This window comes from Enhydra lutris, unplaced genomic scaffold (genome assembly GCF_002288905.1).
Source record: "Enhydra lutris kenyoni isolate GAN:26980312 unplaced genomic scaffold, ASM228890v2 scaffoldscaffold26, whole genome shotgun sequence".
NCBI classification, from domain to species: Eukaryota; Metazoa; Chordata; class Mammalia; order Carnivora; family Mustelidae; genus Enhydra; species Enhydra lutris.
This window is the reverse complement of record NW_019154110.1, coordinates 23,669,952-23,675,435: the sequence shown is the minus strand read 5'-3', so window position 1 is coordinate 23,675,435 and position 5,484 is coordinate 23,669,952.

The window sequence follows — 5,484 nt, the reverse complement described above, 5'->3', positions numbered from 1 at the left end:
AAAGGGGGCAGAGAGGGAAGAAGGAAGGAAGGGAGGGGAGGAGGGAAGAAAGGAAAAGGAAAGGAAATGAAAGCAAAGGGGGAAAACCATGGATGAAATGAAATGAAAAGAAGAGAAGAAAAATGTGTGTCGTGGATGTAGGAAACAGCCCCCCTAACCAGTCATGGTGCCAGGTGGACATGGAGGCAAGAGGGGAGAGCGAGGGTTTCCTGGTGGTTTCAGAGCCTTCTCTGTGCATCTGGGAGGTGGGGGTGGGGCCCTGGGCAAGGGCAAGGGCAAAGGCAGGGGTCCAGGAGGCACCTCCCCTGCCCTGGGCCTTCTGCTGGTGCATTGCTGCTCCCCTGAAAACAACTCAAACCACAGAATTGGCTTGTGGTTAGGTGACTATCAGTCACCGCTATTCAGCTCGGCTTCTTAGGATGACTAAAGGGGTTGGAAGCCCCCCTTAATAGCCCCCCAAATTTTTGGAGGAGTCAGAGGCAGAGATGGAAAAGTGGTTTGCTTTGGATGGGATCTGAGCTCCCACATGGTGGGCGGCAGGCACTGTGTCTTTGGGCTCCCGGGGGCTTGGCGGGGAGGTCACCAAGGTGGAGGGTAACATCATTCCTGGACTGCCCTTATCTAACAGTTTGGAACAGGGAGGGGCCGAGGATGAGGACACTCAGGTCCCCCAGAGGGTCTCCTCTCAATCTGCCTTTTCCAGCTCCCAGTCTCCAGGGAGCCAGGAGCCAAGCTGCCTGCTGCTGAGGGCGGGACTGGGCACAGCAGGTCCCCTGGGCAGGCCTGGGTATCAGCTTGGCAGCCCAGCTGGTGCCTGGGCCTGGGACCAGAGTGCTTGCTGGGAATTCCCCTCCTCTCCCCCACACCTGGTGGCCATGTGACCTGGAGACAGGTCCCCTCTGCCATCCGGGCCAAGTTCTGCTGGTGGTCTTTCAGGTGGGGGGGGGACGGGCGGGGGATGGAAGAAGCCAGGCTGTGAATGGGAATGCCCAGCCCCAGGCCTGCAGTCCGTGTGATTTAGACAGATAGTTCTAGAGCTGACAGGGTCTACCTCTCCATCCTTACCTGAGTCAGGAAGAGAGAACCCAGGTGATCCTGAGTTCCGGGTGGAGGTGGGACGGGTAAGAGAGGGACTGTTTTTTGTTTTTTTGTTTTTTTTTCTTTTGGATAAAACACTCTGGGCCCCTTTTCCTCCCTCCTCCTTCCTGGGCATCCGCAAGGGAGGAGGTCGCCTCCCTTCATCTCAATGTTATGTAAAGTGGGGTTAAAGCATCCTTTAGAAAGTTTAGCTATTATTGCTCTGTAATGTCTCAAAGGAAGAAGTGTACTTGGCAAGCAAGTACGTGTCAAGACAAGTCTCCAGTTCTCTCCCAACCCCCACCCCCAGCATCACCTATCCAGAAGGCTGAGACCGGACATTCCCCCTGCCTGGTCCTCCCGATTCCATTTGGGGCAGGAGGGTGGGTCCTACCCCTGCCCGGTTTTCCCTTTTGGTGACTTTATCATTAAGCCTCATTTCTCCTTCTTGAGATGAAAGACTTGGATTCTTGGATTCTTCCAGTGCTGACCTTTGGTGGCTCAGCACTGCTATCGAAGAAAGAGAAGGGCAAAGGGACCCTTGACCCTCCTGCCGGCTCCCTCATCATTTGTGTTCTCACAGCCCCCAGTGCCCAGCCTCGACCCGTCCCCGTTCGGCCCCTCACTCTCTTTCTGACTGGCCATTGTCTCGGTTTCTCTCTCCCCTGTTCTCATTCTGTCTCCCCATCTTTCTTTCTGTTTCGGTGCCCGCATTACCCCTGCCTGCCCCAGGCTGGGGGTGGGCACACGTGAGTTCTAGATTGCTGACTCAGGCCATCTAACCACACTCTCCCCAGGATTCGCTTTCCCCAAACTCCCCTCACCTGGGGTCTGGGAACCACAAGGACGGGATTCTTGTCCCTTTGAGCCTTTGTGCAGGTGGGAAGTTGGAGGGTCTGCACACAGACCCCGTCTCTGTGAACAGCCCCCAGCAGCTGAGGGCTGGGGGTCCCCTGGTCGGTAGGCGGAGGAAGAGTCGGTTTTCTGAGAAGGGAAATGCCTACCTCCTCTTTGATCCTCGAGTCCCCCAACCTTTGGGGCGGCCCAAGCCAGGGGGCTTCTTTTCGTTTAAGGAGGGGGAGGGAACCCTTTTACTGACCCAGGCTGTAAGGTAGGGAGGTGGGTACTGACCAGACTTATGATTCTGGGAGGGAAGCAGACCATGTGTGGACACCGAACATATAAAGAACATGCATTTAGGAAAAATATGTACCATTCACAGGCATACCAGAAGCATGACACGTCCCATCCTCCTCCCCCTCCTCACTGTTGGGGACTGGGGGGGCCGACCCCCAATACCAGCCATATATGTGTGTTAAGTGTGTGAACACACACACACACCAAGCTCTGCGCTCTGGTGCACACATCCTGAGCTAGAAGATCTGGACTGGGGAGCTGGGCACAGTGGGGGAGGGGGAGGACAGGGAAGGCAGCGTAGCCCCACCCCTGCCCCATGCCCCATGCCCACCATCCGCCTCCCCATCTCCCCATCTCCCCATAGTTGGCAAGTCCTCTGCCCCCTTAACTTTTCCCAGCTTCGAGGAAATACCTCCCTTTAGGGGAAAGCGAGATTCGTGAGGGGAAGCAGGGGAAGCACTGACTCGGGCAGAGGCATGAGCCTGATTTTCCAGTCTGGGGCGGGGCGGAGAGAGATGGCACTGGGGACGCCCAGGCGAGGGGGCCTGACTCAGAGCCAGAACCACAGAGCTCCTCCGCTATATTGTCGTCGGGGAACAAGAAGCCACCAGGTTTATAAGAAACTGCGATTCATCTCTGCCCCCTTCCACCCCTCTGCAAGGGACCAAGGTTAGACTCGAAGAAGAATTTACAGCCCAGGCAAAGAAGGGACTCTGCCTCAGATTATCCTTCTGAAAATCTTCCCTGGGTTTGTGAAAGAAGGATGGCAGCTTCAGGTGGTTTTAGATCCTGAGATGATCTGGAGCCAGAGGATGGGACCCTCGAGTTCCCTGCATAAGTAGTCAAAGAAAGCCCCCTCCTCGCTTTCAGCCTAGATCAGGAGTTCTTACGTCCCGCTTGCTGTCTTCAGAGCCACCTCCGGAGGCTGAGCCTGGGGCAGGAAGGGCTCCCTAGGATCATAGACAGTCGGGTTGGCAGGGGAGAGGTGGGGGCAGCTGGCATCTCCAGCTGGCTCTGCTGCCCCCCTCTTGGCCACTGGCTCACAGGTCCCAAGGTGAGAGCGGGAGGGAGAGTGAGTGCGGGTTCTGTTAGCAGAAGGGCAGAGCTGAAGGTGTGATGAAACTCGGAGTGGACACAGAGCAGGAACGACAGGCAGCATGACCAGTGGCGTCCTCCTCCCATTTCTAAGAGCTGCCCAGATCCCCTCCCGACACAGATAGAAGCACCTAACAGCTTGGATGTCTGGAAGGAAGCCCAGTCTCAAGGGGTAGGGAGTTCAGAGAAGTGAGGCATGCCCCTGCCCCCTACCCCTGCACTTGGATACCAGGACTCCCGATTCTTCCCGGATTCTTCAGATTCTTCTTTCCTCCACTGCTGCCGTGCCCCATCCAATCATGGCCGTGCATCTGAGCCTCTCCCTGTCCCTTCCAGTTCCTAAGTCCTACATCCCACCCCTCCTGACTCTAAGTGGGATGGGATTTGCTGCGTAATGGAGTTCAGTTCTGCAGGCTCATCAGATGGAAAAGGACATAAGGAATGACTTCCCAAAGTACAGGGGGGCGCTCACTAGGGTGACTGGGGAGACCTTAGGGTCTCGCCCTTGTCCAGAGGAAAGGGAAGGACTCTGAGCCAGAATTGGGTTGGGCAGGATACCTTGGGAGGAGAGAAGGAGAGGGGATCAAAACAACAGAGAGCCTGGGGAAATTTAAGCAGCAGATTCCTCATCTGTAAAATGGGAAGAACAACAATTTCTTCTTTGTAGCTGCTATCACGGGAAAGTGCAGGTGCAGGGCTTGGCATTGGGTCTCTCACTCTGTGACCTTAACCAGGTACTTAACTTCTACCTCAGTTTCCCTGTCTGCGGAAGGAGGACCATGACCCCTGCCGAGCTGACCTCACAGCCCTGGGACGTCTAGTGAAGTCAAGGGTATGAGTGGCTTGGGGTGCTCTCTTGTCTCTTCCTCCCCACCCCAAGCAGCAGTGAGGGGAATGGGGTAATCAGAGAGGATTTGGGTTTTTCCATTTCCAAACTCACTGGGAGTCCAGGATGAGACAAAATACAAGTTAGACTCAGCAGCCGTGTGTCTGGGGTAGTGGGAGCTGGGGAACCCTGGTGCACAGCCCGTTCCTGGGGCCCTGAGCTTTGGTGGTAGCCTCAGGTCAGGGTGCTTGGGGGAGGGGTGGAGAGGTGTGAAGACTATGGGCTCAATACCTCAATTTGCAGCTACTCGTCCCAAGGCAAAGGACTTGCCTGACCACAGCCATCCCTCCCCAACCCACCGGACTCGTCAGGTTCTGGTCCAGCGATTGGAAAGAAATGGAAGCAGGCAATGGGAGGGGGGCAGTGTTGGGCGGCCACACCAGCTTCATGCCCCCTGTGGCTGGAGCTGTGGGTCCAGGGCTTATCTCAGGACCCTGCGGGGAGTGCCGCCTGCCTGTGGCCCTGGTGGAAGGAGGTGGGCAGGACGCCTTGTGGCACTTTGTGGGTGACTGAGTGGGGTGGGCAGCCAAAGACTGGCTCCCGGGGAAATCTTAGACTTGCGTGTCAGAGTGGATCTATGTCTGGGTTGGTAAGTGGGGTTAAACTCAAGGTCAGACCCAGCCAAATCCATTTTCATGCCAACATGGCTTTGGGTGTCCTCCATTGCTGTGAGAGGGATTCTGGTGCCCCCTCGCTGAAGATGAAGCGGCTCATGCCTGGTTTGTCCCGCTGCTCAGACGCTGTTGCCCGCCCGCCTTGTGTGTGCACCTGGGATCGATGAGGAACAGGGCACCGGCTGCCGAGCTGCCATTCCCCGAGCACTGAGCAGGTGCTTCCGTCTACATAGGCTCTGGGGATCATAGCTGCAGCATGAGGGGCTGTGGGAAGACAGTGGAAAGAACTTCCCAACCTTAGGTAAATGAAGTGGGAGGTGGCTCTATGCTGCTTCAAGGGACAGGACACTTCCAGGTGTCTCCGAGGTCTGTACAACCCAGACAGTCACTTCTATCTATGAAGTGCATGGAGATCAGCGGCCTGGGCCAGATTCATGGGCCCCTGCCCTCGCTCCTCCTTGCCTTTTCTTTGTCGTATGCCTTTCCCAGGTCCCTGTTTTGTTTTATGGCAAGAGTTGAGAAGGAGAAGTAGGAGGGAAAGAGGGAAATGGAAGCTCTGAGAAAAAGCTGGAGGGCCAAGCGGACCCCAAGCAGGACATAGAGTCATCAAGGTGATGAAGAGGGTGTGGTGGTAGGTGAATTTTTTAGCTGGTCGAGAAATGCTGGGGAAGTTAA